The 14,018-nt window shown below is 53.0% G+C and overlaps 1 protein-coding gene across 2 annotated transcripts in view; it reads right to left on the reverse strand.

The window, feature by feature from the left end:
• RALB (RAS like proto-oncogene B) overlaps positions 1–1,708 on the reverse strand; it is a 44,931-nt gene extending 43,223 nt beyond the window's left edge. The window contains exon 1 of one of the 2 annotated variants that reach the window (XM_032250615.1): positions 1,487–1,708. The gene's annotated coding sequence lies outside the window, so the exon portion shown is untranslated. Of the gene's footprint in view, positions 1–839; positions 861–1,486 lie in introns of those variants that run through there. The other variant, XM_032250617.1, reaches the window with a different exon arrangement.
• Positions 1,709–14,018: the final 12,310 nt, after the last annotated feature.

Raw genomic sequence — 14,018 nt, forward strand, 5'->3', positions numbered from 1 at the left:
GAGGGAGATCTGGCTGAGATCTCTGATAAGAGTGCTGCTTCCAATGGGAAGCAATGTGAATGGACAACGAAGGAAAGCCGCAGATGTGGACAGAATAAAGCAGACAGGATGACAACTAAAACCACGCACAAGATAAACGTCTCCCTGGCCTTCTTCTTCCCCGCTCCCATTTCGTTCGATCCTAACAATTAGGATAACTATCATCACCCTCCTAGACTTATTGACTCTGGAACTCAGAGAGTGAAAGACCGTGCTCCACTTCACAACACTGGTAAGATCTCAGAACCTGCATCAAACCTAGGTCTTCAAACTCACCCCTCCTGTTTTTCCCAATATGCAGCGCTACCGTTCATGGTCGCCCCATTTCTGGGAACTTCGATACTGTGCTTCCATTGCTCCAGGCGTAAGCAACATTCTGAGCCTTGACGTGTTCTGAGCTGAGCTTTGACATCCAAGAATCTCACGGCTCTGCTGAGAGCATCAGTCACTGACACCTCTAAAAGATTCACTACCCCCTCTTGATGCTCCGTGTCCACCATCCATCCCCAAAACTTCAGAAGAAACGTCAGGAAACCAGGACAGAGCAGAAAGTGCACTGTTCTACGAGGGCTGAAGACGAGTCACAGGTAACCCAGATGAGCAATCAGCCAAGTCTCTTCCACGGCCACTTCATTCAGTCCGCCAGGCACAAGCACTTCTCTCCAGAAGACTCGCCTGATAAGAACACCAAAGTTCCAACGTTTCTCGTTGGAAATGAGCACACAGAGGACAGTGCTCACACAAGCAGTGTGGACGCAGCGAGCTCCGCGCCCCGCAGCCCTGTGCCGAGTACGGATAACCTCACACCCCACCCCCAGGCGGCGAGAACCCGGGCTACGATGCCCGGTCCAGGCTCAGTCACGCTGAGTCCCCTTAAAGTCCCCTTTGCCGCTGGCCCCCATCAGAAAGGAGGCACAGGGAGAGGCTGGCGGAGAAACAACTTCATGCTCATCCGCAAGATAGGACCAAAACCAAACCCGCAACCTGGAGCCCTTCAGGAACACCGCCCCGTCCACGGCGAGCGCAAGCTCCGAGGGCTGTAAGTTTTTGCAACACTTCCCAGCCCTGGCCCTGCCCAAGCCGCAGCCGGGGCACTGAGGAAGTGGACAGTCCCGGGCCGGAGGCCCGCGGCAGGAAGTGGAAGCAGAGCCATCTGCGGGATAGCGAAGGAACGGCGGCGACACGGGAGGGGCGGAGGCCGCCCCCACTTTCTCAGCCCGGGCGGCCCGGGAGGCCGAGGCTTCCCCAGGGAGCCGCCGCAGCGGAGCGGGGCCGCTGTCCGGGCGTCGCCCTCCGCCAGCCTCGGGACCCGACGTGTCCTGCCGCCGCCCGGCCACAGCCCGGCACTGAGGACGCAGGAGCAGGAGGCTGCGGGCGCGCGGCGCACCCCCCTCCCCAGTCCGCCGCGCCTCACCCCGCCCGGGGCCCGCGGGCGCCGCGCCCTTACCAGGGATCCGTCCAGTCGCCTCCGCCGTCCGCACCCGGCCCGCCGCTCTTAAACGCGCCCCGCCCCCTCCCGGGGCCGGACCCCAGCCGTCCTCCGCCGATTTGTCATTGAGCAGCCCGGCTCGCTTCCCCACCCCCCGAGCGCGCCCCCGGCGTCGCCTAGGCAACCCCTCCTCTCGAGAGCGCGCCCTCGCTTCCGTTCTCGCCCTCTCCTCGGAAGCCACGCCCATCGGGGGCTTCCAGCCAATCCAAGGCGAATCTTCCAAGCCGCTGGCGGCGGGGGGGTGAGGTTTCTCCAATGAAAAGCAGCCCCACGCAGAAGGGGCGGGCCGGGGGCGCCTGCCCCGCCCCCCTCTATTTCCTTCTTTCCGCGGCAGACGCGCGGCTTGCAACCCTGCAGGTGTGGCGGAGCTGCAGGCCTGGCCCCTAGGGCGGGTGCGAGCGGGCTAGGTGGGGCGCCAGTTGTGAGACTCAGGCCAGGGCCAGGACGAAGTAATGGAAAGCAAAAGCGAAGGACAGACCTGATCATACAGAAACAGAAGAAAATTATGAGGTGGCGAAGCGTGCTTGAGCGCAGCGTTGGGGACGCCGCCAGGGGGTCCTGGGGCGGGACTCCACCTGCCGCCACCACTCGCTTCGCTGATGACATCCCATTAGCAGTAATGGAGCTACTTAGTGCGTCGCAGTAACTGGACCCAAGCCGCCTACAAGGGCCAGAATCCCACCCAGCCATAGGCTCGAGGCAGAAGTGCAGTGGGCAAGCTCCTGGCCAACAGGTTTTCTCCCGCCAAAGCTCGGGAACGTGTAATTTTGTATCCAATAGAGCTTCATTTCGGTGGATTTTTCCTCCCTACCCACCTCTGCCTCCACAGGTTTTGTGGCCCCGCCGACTCCTACGCAGACGTCATGCGCGTCACAAGGCTTCGCAACGAACAATTTAAATGTCTGCCTCTCTTATCTCTAAGGAAGGGAACCATATGCAATGTGATATCCATGGCTGCTAGCACAGTGTAATTAATTATTTCATTGTTGATCATTATAAGTTAGGATGTATGTGTGCTATATTGGAGGCTTTGGGCCATGATTAGATTGCTATGTATAACGACCAGATCCAGCCCCTCTATCAACATCAATATGAAAAAGCACAGAAGCTTTACCTTAGTGACCAACTTAACAAAAAATGCAATCGAGAATATCCTACTGTTAGCCTACTATTTTAAGTATTCTGTTTTTACCCTCCTCACTCACATTTAAAACTTTCACTGAGTGCTAATTATATGGCAGACACTCTGCTAGGTACAGTAAGGAGATGGGGTAGGAGGCTTCTCAAAGAGGAAGCTCCCTAGTATTTATAACCTAGAACAGGAATCAGACCCAAAGCTTTTCTTACGGAGTAACAAGTACACAGGTTTGGAGCCTGGAAGCATAGGATTAAAGGAGGGCTACACCTTATGACTACAGTTACTTAATTAGGAAGCTACTTCTGTGGGCTTTAGTTTCGCCCATTGCCCAAAAGCAGCACCTCTACACTGTAGGTATGAAGATTTACATGAGAGTCCACATAGATCTCTCAGTACAGTGCCAGGATCTTGGTAAATGCCTCACAAATGTGAGCTTACATCGTGATTGCCAGCAGAGGTCACAATGTACAGTCAAGTGTGTGATCACCAACCTGGCACAGCCTTTCCTCCCAAAGCCCATCTGTATCCAGTGTGACTGCCTGGTGGAAAGGGCCTGCTGTGGGGGTACCCTTCGTCAAATGCAAGTATAGACAGGAGAGCAGCTGCAGCAGCCTACCCAGGTGGAAGGGGTATTGTAATTGAGGGAAAAGGGTTAGAAATCAGGTCACAGGCCAGGATTCTCCTGTTCCCACCTGCCCCCCATCCCCCAGGACCCACGGCAGCTGCAGGAGGCTTCCCCCACATTTCCTGGGATGCTGAGGTGCCATTCGTTTGCATGGGTAACAGGATGCACTGGGCTTTCTGAGCAATATTGCACTCATTCTCTGCCTGCCTAGAGCTCGGAGGGGTCCGACTGGGACTCTTCCAGCAGGATCATCTGTTCAGATTCTGGATATGCCAGACCCTGAGCTGTGTGGCAGATTCAGAGAGGAGTGGCAGAACCCTTTTGGCGGGGCTGTCTCACACAGTACATCAACAGGGGAAACGTGTCCCAACAGGATAAGGGCACTGAGAGGCCACCAGCCTTGGCTGCCTCTAAGATGGCTCATGCCAGGTCTCAGGAGACCTCTTTTCTGCTGCATTTTGCTGCCAGAATTCTGACTCCTGGCAGAGCCAGGGGCTTGAGCAGCAGAAACACAAAATCTCCAGCAGGACTCCGTAAGGATGCTCTAAACGCCTGCAGCCATGGAAGGAGCATTCTAGACACTCTATCCTTCTAAAGTATTTATTGATTGCTGTGGGAGTCTTTAGTGCTGTCTGACAAACATTTCTACTCTCTCCTGGGCACTGGGAACTTCCTAGCCCTGTAATTGGGTGGAGTCATGTGACTAGCTCTAACCAATCACTTGTGAGCAGAAATGACACATAAATCATTTCTAGGCTAGAGAAGTTAATTGCCAATATAAGACCCTCCAGAGCTCTCTCGTCCTTGGTATGGCTACTGAGAATGTTAGGAAATGTGACTGCTCCATCAGCCAGGGATCCTACAATAAGCACAGGCCCCCTGGCAACCTGTGATGGACACTTAGCATGACTGAGAAATAAGCCCTTATGGTTTGAAGATACTAAGATGTGTGAGTTTGTTACTGCATGTAGCTTAGCCTGCTCTGACCGATGCAAGGTGAACAACTCAGACAAAAGGATAGAGAAGAGGCCAGTAAACAGATAAGCACCCCAATAATTACAAATTGTGTCATTACAAATTATTTTAGACTGGGTGGTCAAAAACAGTCTCTCTTGGGAGGTGACATTTAAGCTAGGAACTGAAGGATGAGAAAAATCAATCTTGGCAAAAGTTGAGGTAGGGAGGAAGGACAGGAGAGTGTGTCAGGCAGAGGCACGAGCCTGTGCAAAGTCCTGAAGCAGAAGAAAGCTTGGTACTGCAATGAATGGCCAGGAGGTCTGGAACGGTGAGCAGGGGAAAGTGAGTTACACAGGGCTGGAAGGGGAGGCAGCAGGCAGATGATACAGGGGTTTCTAGGTTATACGGAAGAGTTTGGAATTTACTCCTAGTGTGGTAGAAACTGCTCAAGAGGTTTGTTATGGTTTGGATGTGTATTCCCTCCAAACTTCAGGTTGAAATGTAATCCCCAGTGTTGGAGGTGGGACCTGGTAGGGGGTGTTTTGATCATGGGGGCAGATCCTTCATGAATGGCTTAGTGCTAGCCCGTTGTCGATGAGTGAGTTCTTGCTGTGAATTCACACAAGGTCTGGTTATTTAAAAGTGCGTGGCACCTCCCCACCCATTCTCATCGCCGCTGTCAGTATGTGATGCGCCTGCTCCCCCAATGCCTTCCGCCATGACTGGAAGTTTCCTGACGCCTCCCCAGGACCAAATGCCTGTGCTATGCCTCCTGTACAGCCTGCAGAAACATGAGCTAATTAAGCCTCTTTTCATTATCAATTACCCAGTCTCAGGTAGTTCTTTAGAGCAACACAAAATGGACTAACACAAGGTTCAAGCCAGGAGGCTGACATGCTTTGACTTTGGTTTTAAAAAGATTACTCTGGGTCAGGCGTGGTAACTCATGCCTGTAATCCCAGCACTTTGAGAGGCCAAAGAGGGTGAATCTCTTGGGGTCAGGAGTTTGAGACCAGCCTAGGTAACAGCGAAACCCCATCCCTATAAAAAATACAAAAATTAGCCAGACAGTGGTGCACACCCAGTGGTCCCAGCTACCGGGGAGGCTGAGATAGGAAGTTGAGTGAGTCCAGGAGGCAGAGATTGCAATGAGCTGAGATCGTGCCACCGCACTCCAGCCTGGACGACAGAGCAAGAAGCTGTCAGAAAAAAAAGAAAAACAAAATCACTTCAGCTGTGGTGGGAAGACTGGGCTGTGAGGGGTGGATGTGGAATCAAGGTTAAGGCGCTGTTCCAGGGGTCCATGTGCAGTGGAGTCCAGAGGACTAGAGAGGATCATCGGCTCTCAGATCACAGATTTGGAGAGACTGTGGGAGGAAGGCAGCAAGAGAGCTGAAGACCAAACAGGACAATCTTCCTGCCAAACCCCAGAGGAACCAGAGGCAGGGTTTGAAGTTGGGATTCCTAGAGGTGCTTTGACAACAGGGAGATGGGTGCTCAAAAGCCAGGAAGGAAATGGGGGAGGGCGTGGAGAGGGACGGCTGACAGATTTTCCAGAACATTAGCCAGCAGTAGAGACTCGCTTCCATAAGCTGGCAGGAGTGTATATATAGGTAGCATTATTAGAAAGAGGCCTGGCAAGCTCCTGTGGGCATCCCTGTGGGCATCTGATCTTTGGTGACTGCATCAATTAGAAAAGAAAAAGAGCTGCCAATCTACAGATGGGGGAACAGCCATTCTCACCTGCTGGTGGTTCTGGACAGGCGCTTCTCCAAGCCGCCACAGCAAGAGGAGCTCGCCCTCACCCTTCTCTCAGCTTTCCAGTCTGCGTTTCACCGCCCCTCAGTGCCCAGAGGTTCTCGCCTCAGGTGCGGGTTGCACAGACTCATTCATATGCAGGAATAAATGGCTAGTTACAGCTCCACGTGTACCCACTCCTTCCTGGGCACTTGATGAAAACCCAAAGTTCTAGGCTGGGGGAGGTCTTTACGGGAGGACCTAAGATCTTTAATTCACATCACTAGGATAGAGGGATCTACCCCTCATCCAAAAAAAGCTCAGACTCCTGACTTCTCACGCAAAGCGCCAGGTAAGGGCAGTGTGTCATGGGAGCCCTCCTTGAGATCCTGAGCAGTAGCCCCGAGCCTGCCTTTTCTTGCAGCCCTTTGCAGGGCGCTACCAAAAAAAAAAAAGCTCCTGCTCATTGCTGATTCCCAAACAGATTCAAAAGCTTGACTCTGTTTCTCAGTGTAGTCATTGCCGCCATAACAGACTTACTAGGGACTTTGAAAACCACTTTTCCCATTGTATTGGTTGTATTGACGGCTTCTCTTTCCCCACCGCCATCTCTCTAGGTGGTCCTTGCAGCCCAGCCAGCCGGCAGGCACTCACCAGATGTTCCTGGGAATTGCTGTCTTAGAAAGTCAGAGGCCCAAGTCATTTGCTAAAGGAGAAGCTTTCATCTTCCAACAGAAACAAATCTGCTTGGAAAACACATTAGGAAAAAAAAAATCTCATGCATTTCAACGTCAATTTTAAATTATTGAATTAGCTGGACTCATCTTTCTGCCGTCATAGTTTACAAAGTGTTACCTCCCAGAAATGAAGTCAAGTGTGTCTGTAACTGAGACATATGCCTTCCTAGCTATTACTCATCCCCACTGCCTTCCTGCTCGTGTCCTCCCCCTTCCCTCTTCCCGCAGACGTGTGCTCTGTGCTTCCCACGACCTGCACAGGAACAACTGCCGCAGATTTGGTACCCACCTCCAGGTAACCAGATAAAAGCCGCCACAGGGTGACAGCTACCTAGTACTCCGTTGTGAGATAAACCGAGATTCGAGTGTCTAGATTCTGTGATGAGCTCTTCCCAAGGCGAAATATGATTTGCAGCCTACCAGGAAGCCAGCCTCATCCAAGAGCATGACCGGACCCTGCTCGGCCCCTCCCTCCCTCCCCAGCTAGGCTGTCCTCCTGATGGCATCTCAAGGTCTTCCCTGCAGGGACTGCACTTGGCCACAGGTGCTCTCTCACCCTCCCCATGACCTCTGCTGCCCTTTCAACATCAGAGCACCTGAGGCTGCAGTCCAACCACCTGCTCTTCCCTGGGGAAGCACAGTCACACTTGCAGCCCACCCATCCTCCATGCTGACCGCTGCCAGGTGGATTCAGGTCCTGGGCCCAGGGGTGCTCCTGATCTGCAGAGGCACATGACCCTAGCAGCTAGCCAGCTCTGGGCGGCTGGACAGACAGGCAGACAGACAAAGAGGACATGAAGACCGGAGTTAGGAAGGGCAAGGAGGAATGAAAGGATGTTGGCTAGAGGCCTGTGGCAGGCTTGGCACTGTCAGATGCTGGACTGTGCTCTCCTGGCACCTCACAGCAATCCTCACTTCATAGAGGAGACCCGGGACCTCAGAGAGTCAGGAGGTCACAGAGGCCTGAGGGCCCGTTAGTCACTGCTTACTGCTGGAGGCTGATTCTAGGACCAGGATGGGGTGGTCGGGGAGTGCACTTCAAAGGGAAAGTGGATGCCTCTCTGTCTTCCAAGCCCATCCCCCTTCCTCCTCCAGCCTCAGGAGGGGCAGCACCATGGGCTACCCCAGGACTGGGATTGGCCCCTCGGCAAAGCCCCATGCAGCCTCTGTCACTCTGTCCCCCCCACAAATGCCAAACCCAGCAGCATTTTTTAAATTGTGACTTTTTTTTATAGACAGCCCCATTCCTTCCCTGCATGAGCTCTAGAGAGCAGGAAGGCCAAAGGGTCAGAGGCTTGAGGAATGCAGGGTGGTGTGGGGGTAAAAGGCACCCCTCAGAAGGTCCCAGACCATAGCTCCACCAGGAAGTAAGACCACCAAGCCAGTAAAATGCTCATCTCTGGGTTGGGAATCAAAGGGCAATTCCCCTTTCTAGAATACATTTTTCTGTCGGGTTTTAATTTTCTAAAATGGCCAAGAAGAACTCTGGCAGACAGGAACACAAATAACCAATGACATTGGTTGTGGGCTCCAGGGTGGGAAGGCAGCATCTCCGGCAGGTCCCACTGAGGCCTGGTCCCCACTGGGAAAGCTCCAGATGCAAGGGCTCAGGGCTCCCTCCCCTCCACACCCTGCCCTGGGGTAGGGGTGCACATGGGGCCTCCTTGCACAGCCTGTGCAGGCAGTAAATCCAGCCTCAGCCTCGACACTCGGGCCATAAATCACAGAAAGCTCTGCAGGCAGCTGTGCACACCCGGAGCAAGGCCCCCAGTTCCTACAGCACACCAGGAAGGCGGACTGGCAGGAGGTCCGATTCCTACTCTCTGCTGCTGGGGCCAGGAAGCTCTCTGCCCTGATCCCGGACAGGTAGGAGAAGACGCCCACCCAGAGCTCAGCAGGCCCTGAGGGACTTGGGGCAGGTGTGGCCGTGAGGACCCTCTCAAGTGACACTGTGGTGCACTCCTCCCCTCCCCTCGCAGTTCAGGATCTCACCACACCAGGTCCTGGGCCTAGCACATCACTGACAGCCTGAGAGGGAGCTGTGATTTCCTCTTTACAGGTGAGGCCCATCAGGTTGGGAGTTCAATGTCTTTCCAAAATCACAAAAGTGGACCAAGCCTGAAACCAAGCATGCCTGATGACCATATCTGCACTCCCTGCCCCAGTCCACCACCTTCCCCTGCATGCTGCAAAACTGTGTGACCTCTAACGGGTCACCTCCCCTCTCCAGACCTTTGTGTTCTCATCTGTAAAGGGACAGTCAGTCAATGAGTCCACGCTGAGCCCCTGCTATCTGCAGGAGCTGTGCCAGACACCAGTGGCCAGAAAACTGTGGCTCGAATGTCCCACGGCTCTCCTTCTTCCTGAATGTGCATGCGGCACCAGGGCACACAGAAGAGGCAGAGACCACGTGGGGGAATCCCTCACACACCTTAGGCAGAGCCAGCTCAGCTCCCTGACTGTTGGGACTCCTGGCCTCCCCACATGCCTGCTCCCATCAGGTCACAGCCTGAAGCCACCTCCAGGAACTTGGAGGAGTGGCTGGTGTCTAAAGGTTGCCTCTGGAGAATCTCTTCCCAGATCACCTGATGCCTGAGGATGGGAAACGGGTCCTTTGGCTGACCAGAGCTCATATCTATGAATTCTTTTCATCCCTCCTAGCAGCTGGGGAGTTTTACATCAAAGGGGCTGCCACAGCATCTGGCCCACAGTAGGTCTTAACAAACATCTGTCCATGGATGAAAGGACAGATAAGTGGATGGATGGATGAGGGAGCAGCTGGAAGGGTGATTAGGAGACTCAAGGATGAAGGGGTGCTATTCATGAACTGGGGTGCCCTGGTGAGGTTGGCCTGAGGTGGTGGACATAGGAAAGGATGCTTGCAGCCACAAGGCTACGTGGAGGCCTTGGTGACACAGGCAGGAGGTGGGGAAGGCCCACGCAGAGCTCAGCTTACTAACCACAGCTTACTGACTGCTGAGGTTCTGCGACACACAGCACACTGGCAGGCACAGAGGCTGTGAGCCATCATGGCGGGTAATGACAAGCCCTTGCTACCTGCCTGGTAAGCCCACACGGGGCAGCAGCTCCACCCAAGACTGCCTCATATGTCTCAGCAGAGCCAGGACTGGCTGGGCCCGGGCCTGGATGTCCAATAATATGGTTTGGCTCTGTGTCCCCACCCAAATCTCATGTGGAATTGCAATCTCCAGTGTGGGGGTTGGGATGTGGTAGGAGGTTGGATCCTGGGTGTGGATTTCTCTCTTGCTGTTCTCCTGATAGTGAGTTCTCACGAGATCTGGTTGTTTGCAATTGTGTGTCCCTTCCCCGCTTTGCTCTCTCTCTCTCCTATTGCCATGTGAAGATATGCCCGCTCCCCCTTCGCCTCCTGCCATGATTGTAAGTTTCCTGAGCCTTCCCCAGCCATAGTTCCTGTATAGCCTATGGAACTGCGAGTCAATTAAACCTATTTTCTTTATAAATTACCCAGTCTCAAGTAGTTCTTTATAGCAATGTGAGAACAGACTAATACAACCAATGTCTATGGCAGGCCCCGATCCTGTCTAGGGTCAGCAGGCCCTGGAATACCGAGAGCATCATCCACTGCCCCTTCTCTAGTGGACACAGCCCCAAGACTAGAGTTGCCACATGAAATACCAATGCAGGCCAGGCGCAGTGGCTCAGGCCTGTAACCCCAGCACTTTGGGAGGCCGAGGAGGGCAGATCATGAGGTCAAGATATCGAGACCATTCTGGCCAACATGGTGAAACCCTGTCTCTATTAAAATTACAAAAATTAGCTGGGCATGGTGGTGCATGCCTGTAGTCTCAGCTACTTGGGAGGCTGAGGCAGGAGAATCGCTTGAACCCAGGAGGCAGAGGTTTTAGTGAGCCGAGATTGTGCCATTGCACTCAAGTCTGGTGACAGAGTGAGACACTGTTGGGGGCGGGGGGCAGAAGAAACACCGATGCAATACAGGGGCCATACTTATATGAAGAATAATGTGTTTTCATATCTGAAATTCAAATTTAACTGGGCATCTTGTATTTTTATTGGCAAAATCTGACAACCCTACCCAAGCCCAGGCATCTCTAGGTGGGCAAATCTCTGGGGCCCACACGCACCAACACTGTGAAATCCCCCAACTGCTGAGAGAAGAGGCCAGAGTGGCAGGCCCAAGAAACAGCTCTCAGATACGAAAAGATCTCCCAGTGAGGACAGCTGGGGACTCCAATGAGACAGTATGTGGCAGCTCTCCCACACCAGGAGGATGGAGGGAGGTGCTCCCCAGGCCCTGCTCCTCCCCTGGCTCCAGTGGCACGTGCCCTTTTCCCGAAGAATCCCACACAGCCTGTTCCCACCCAGCAGAACCCTGGGAAGGGCTGGGGCGAGAGTGGTGGCCCAGCCATATCCCACTTCCTCCTCTAAGAAGCCTTGTCCATGACTCATGCCTCCCTGATCTGTCCATACATTTTCACAACCAATTACACGGCCCTTGTCCTTTTCCATTGTCTTGTGTGCCTGAGGGCTCCCAGCTGAAATCAGAAGCCCCAGCCAGCAGACTGAGGGCCAGTCCTACAGCTCAGCACAACGCAGGAAACCAGCGCTCACCTGAGACATAAAGACCAGTGAAAGCCTTGAAGAAGACAAGGCACACCTCTGAGCCACCGGTTCTGTGTCAGAATGAAGGGAGCTCTCTCACAGAGGTTGATGGGAAGGTTACACAATACAACACCAAGGGCTTCTTACCAGTTTGGCCCATAAGAGCCTGTTAGTCCACGGCCATTTCCTTTATTTACTTTTTTAAAAAACAGAGATGGGGTCTTGCCGTGTTGCCCAGACTGGTTTTGAACTCATGGCTTCAAGTGATCCTCCCACCTTGGCCTCCCAAAGTGCTGGAATTACAGGCATGAACCACTACAGGTCACTTTATTTTTTGTTTTAATTTTAAAATTATTTTTAATTGTGGTAAAATATACATGACATAAAAGTCACAACCTTGATATTAAGTGTACCGTTCAGTGGTATTAAATAAATTCCCAGTATTGTGCAAACACCATCACCATCCATCCCTAGAACTCTAAACTCTACACCCATTAAACGCTCCCTCCCACTCCCTCCTGTCCCCCCAGCCCGTGGCAACCACCAGTCTACTTTCTGTCTCTGTGAATTTGACTGCTCCAGGTACCGCACATCAGGGGAATCATACAGTATTTGTCTTTTCATGACTGGCTTATTCCACTTGGCATAATGTCCTCATGGTCACCTGTGTCGTGGCCTGTCTTTCCCTCCTTGTGGAAGCTGAAGGATCATTCCATCACGTGTGCCTCACTGTGTTATCTACTTACCTGCCACAGACACTGCGGCTGCTTCCACCTCTTGCCTATGGTGAGAATGTGGCTGTGAATGCGGCTGTGCAAACATCTCATTGAGACCCTGCGTTCTGTTCTGTTGGGTATACACACCAAAGTGAAAATGCCGGATCTTATGTTAATTCTGCTTCTTCTTTTTTTTTTTTTTTAGACGGAGTTTCACTCTTGTTGCCCAGGCTGGAGTACAATGGCACGATCTTGGCTCACCACAACCTCCACCTCCTGGGTTCAAACAATTCTCCTGCCTCAGCCTCCCGAGTAGCTGGGATTACAGGCATGCACTATCACGCCTGGCTAATTTTGTATTTTCAGTAGAGACGGGGTTTCTCCATCTTGGTCAGGCTGGTTTTGAACTCCTGACCTCAGGTGATCCACCCTCCTCAGCCTCCCAAATTGCTGGGATTACAGGTGTGAGCCACCGTGCCTGGCCCCTCTGCTTCATTTTTTCAGAAACCATCACGCTGTTTTCTATAGCAACTGCACCATTTCACATTCCCACCCGCAGTGCACAAGGGTTCAGTTTCTCCAATTTCTCCATGTCCTCCAATGCTTGCTCTTTGCTTTTTTTTTGAGATGGAGTTTTGTTTTTGTTGCCCAGGCCCAATTGCAGTGGCACGGTATCAGCTCACTGCATTCCACCTCCTGGGTTTGAGCGATTCTCCTGCTTCAGCCTCCCAACTATCTGGGATTACAGGTACACACCACCATGCCCAGCTACTTTTTATATTTTTAGTAGAGACAGGGTTTCACCATGTTGCCCAGGCTGGTCTCGAACTCCTGACCTCAAGTGGTCCACCCACCTTGGCCTCCCAAAGTGCTGGGATTACAGGCATGAGCCACGGTGCCCGGCCCTCTCTACTCTTTTAATAGCAGACATCCTGAGTGTGTGAGGGGGCTGTTTCCTTTTGCTTTGGACCCACACACCTTCCAGTCCTGCTCACTCAGCAGGCACTCCATGGAGGTTCACTGGTGAACTAGATTCTGTCCTGAGCTTTCTCCCTTGGGCCTGTGGCCCTTGGGGATTATTTACAGCCAGGGCCACCTCTGTTCTCCCCTTGGGCAGGCTCAAGGATGAGCCCTTCTGGGGGAGTGGGAGGCAGGGAGCCAGGCACAGAGTGCACAATTCTCGCCACCAGGTGCCACCAGGCAGTCTCAGCCTTGTGGCTTTCTGCTGGAGCATTCAAGTTAACCCGCCCATCAGCTCCCACAGGACCAAGGACAAACACACGCCCTGTGACAGTGGATCTGGGCTCCTTGAGACTGCTGCCTCCTTTCCAGCTGTAGGCACCGACTTTGTTCCTGTTCCCAGTTCCCAGCAATAGGCTTCTTGTCTCCCCAAACCCAGCTCTCTCTGCCCCGAAAGGCTGAGTGGGTGGCAGCCTGAAAAGCCACCAGATGCTGTCTCCCTAAGTCCCCACACACTCACCCAGGCGCCCAGGAAGCAACCCCCCACTGACTCAACAGCACAGGTAGGAGAAGGCATGACAGGAAAGCACCAAGGAGGTCATGGAAACAGTAAGCTCTGATGGAGGGAAGGCCTGGAATGATCCAGAACAAGACTGGGGATAGCAGGTGTTGGAAACTGATGCTTGGTGCAACAAAGAAAAATTAGCACTGAGACAAAGGATTTTTTAGCAATGCTATTTTTACTTCCTATGCTGCAGGAAGGGTACCCTCACTAGCCATTGTGCCACGAGATCGCTATGTCTGATCTCCGTTGGCTGGAGCCAGACCTCACAATCTAAACTAAAATCCGGTTGGCTGACAAACTTTAAAACTTTTCCAAACAGGTAAAAGCAATGGAGAGCTGGGACATGCCTGTGAGCACGTCCAGCACAGATATCTTGGCTAAAGTACAATGCCATAGAATGTACTACGTGCCTGTAAGCATGGCAGGTCTAACAGCTACATAGGATAGGGTTTA

This window comes from Sapajus apella, unplaced genomic scaffold (genome assembly GCF_009761245.1).
Source record: "Sapajus apella isolate SASKATOON/1434 unplaced genomic scaffold, GSC_monkey_1.0 scaffold72, whole genome shotgun sequence".
In the NCBI taxonomy this organism is placed as follows: Eukaryota; Metazoa; Chordata; class Mammalia; order Primates; family Cebidae; genus Sapajus; species Sapajus apella.